General features: G+C 47.1%; 1 non-coding gene across 1 annotated transcript in view; it reads right to left on the bottom strand.

The window, feature by feature from the left end:
• The window catches only part of LOC148225814 (small subunit ribosomal RNA), a 2016-nt gene extending 718 nt beyond the window's left edge, over positions 1–1298 (bottom strand). The window contains exon 1 of the ribosomal RNA XR_015812461.1: positions 1–1298. This exon is cut by the window's left edge and continues 718 nt beyond it. This is a non-coding gene — a ribosomal RNA (small subunit ribosomal RNA).
• Positions 1299–2500: the final 1202 nt, after the last annotated feature.

Genomic DNA, 2500 nt, shown 5'->3' with positions numbered 1-2500 from the left:
TTAAGCCGCAGGCTCCACTCCTGGTGGTGCCCTTCCGTCAATTCCTTTAAGTTTCAGCTTTGCAACCATACTCCCCCCGGAGCCCGAAAGCTTTGGTTTCCCGGGAGCTGCCCACCGAATCAAAATAAGAAACTTCGGCGGATCGCTGGCTGGCATCATTTATGGTTAGAACTACAGCGGTATCTAATCGCCTTCGAACCTCTAACTTTCGTTCTTGATTAATGAAAACACCTTTGGCAAATGCTTTCGCTTTAGTCCGTCTTGCGACGATCCAAGAATTTCACCTCTAACGTCGCAATACGAATGCCCCCAGTTGTCCCTATTAATCATTACCTCTGGTGTCAGAAAGCCAACAAAACAGAACCGAGGTCCTATTCTATTATTCCATGCGCACAATATTCAGGCAAATATTAGCCCGCTTTGAGCACTCTAATTTGTTCAAAGTAAACAGCCGCGAGGGCCCGCCTCGCGCGCCGACCGCGAGCCCGCGGCGCGCGCCGAAGTCGCGAAGACGACGACGCGCACGCGAACGCGCGGCGCGGACGCGACCGGCGGTGAACACGCACCGGCGAGAAGCCCCGCAGACGCGCCTGTCGTACCGCAACCGGTAGACCGACGCCGCAGGACACAATTTCAACTACGAGCTTTTTAACCGCAACAACTTTAGTATATGCTATTGGAGCTGGAATTACCGCGGCTGCTGGCACCAGACTTGCCCTCCAATGGATCCTCGTTAAAGGATTTAAAGTGTAATCATTCCGATCACGAGGCCTCGTAAGAGTCCCGTATCGTTATTTTTCGTCACTACCTCCCCGTGCCGGGAGTGGGTAATTTGCGCGCCTGCTGCCTTCCGTGGATGTGGTAGCCGTTTCTCAGGCTCCCTCTCCGGAATCGAACCCTGATTCCCCGTTACCCGTGACAACCATGGTAGTCGCATAAACTACCATCGACAGTTGATAAGGCAGACATTTGAAAGACGCGTCGCCGGTGCTAGACCGTGCGATCTGCTCAAAGTTATCTAGAGTCATCTCCGAGTGCGACGGGCGCGCGCCGAAACGCGCGCTCCGCCGATTGGTTTTTGATCTAATAAAAGCATTCCTTCCGTCGCCGGTCGGAACTTCGTTTGCATGTATTAGCTCTAGAATTGCCACAGTTATCCAAGTAACTGTGTACGATCTAAGGAACCAAAACTGATATATTGAGCCATTCGCGGTTTCACCTTAATACGGCTTATACTGAGACTTGCATGGCTTAGTCTTTGAGACAAGCATATGATTACTGGCAGGATCAACCAGGGAGCTGCGAGCTTGCGTCTCTGTAGAGAGCGTCCGCTTACGCACTCCTTACGTGTCATGTATTTATTATTCTCCTCCTCCTCCTCTATCTCTACCTATCGTTCTCGTCTCGTCTTTTTTAAGACGTACAACATTTTATTTATATGTATCGTTTTTTGTTATATATATATATATATATATTTTTATATATATTATTATTATTATATTATCTTCACCCGTCTACGCGCACAGTGCGCGGCCTCTCCGCGCTAGAGCGGAGGGCCGTAATAGCGCAGCGAGCTCGCCGGTCGCGAACGACCGACGGCCCCGTACAACGCGGCTCGCCGCGGAGCTCTGGAGAGCCGGAGAGCGCGATGCGCTCTCCGCTTATCACTCGATTCGTATAAACACGCGCGTGATCGCATATAGTATCCTCCACACACCCGGAAGGGTACCCGGAAGGCGCGAGCGCACCGCAGACGCCGACTGACGCCGACCGCGGTTCGCGCATGCCGAGATTTCGAAGAGCCGTCTCTCGTAGACGCTCGAAGCAGAGCCGTAAGCGACGTACACGCGCATTATTATCAATAATAATACGGTGCGTCCGCCAAACGGTTGCGAGCGAGCGAAAGAGCGAGCGACTCGACCCGAGGAGCCGACGAGAACGCCGAGAGCAAACGCGACCGAACACGGCCGCGCGCTCTCGCCTCGCGCGCACTCCACGTATAGGCGGCGCGGTGCAAAGTCGCCGAGCCGCTCGCTCTAGCCTAACAAGCCGAAGTCGACGCGGTCGCGGCCGGGATTCGGCGGAACGGGCCGCTCTGAGCGCGATTCGACTCGGACTTCTCTCGACTTGCGACCGGATAATTTTCGATTCGAAATAATAACTTTTGTAATAATTAAAACGTTATTATATTATTATTGTTAGTATTAATAAATATAAAATTTATATATTAATAAATATATATATGTATATATAAAAAAAAAAATATATATACATATATATATATATAATTTTTTTTTTTTTTATATATATATATATATATATATATATATATATTTTTTTTTTTTTTTTTTTTTTTTTTTTATACATATATATATATATATATATATATATATTTTTTTTTTTTTTTTTTTTTTTTTTTTTTATACTTATATATATATATATATTTTTTTTTTTTTTTTTTTTTTTTTTTTTTTAACGTTATTTCGCACATTCCGCATAG

This window comes from Plectrocnemia conspersa, unplaced genomic scaffold, assembly GCF_051122295.1.
Source record: "Plectrocnemia conspersa isolate PC_06_02 unplaced genomic scaffold, ASM5112229v1 ptg000025l, whole genome shotgun sequence".
Taxonomy (NCBI): domain Eukaryota; kingdom Metazoa; phylum Arthropoda; class Insecta; order Trichoptera; family Polycentropodidae; genus Plectrocnemia; species Plectrocnemia conspersa.
This window is presented reverse-complemented; position numbering and strand designations above follow the sequence as displayed.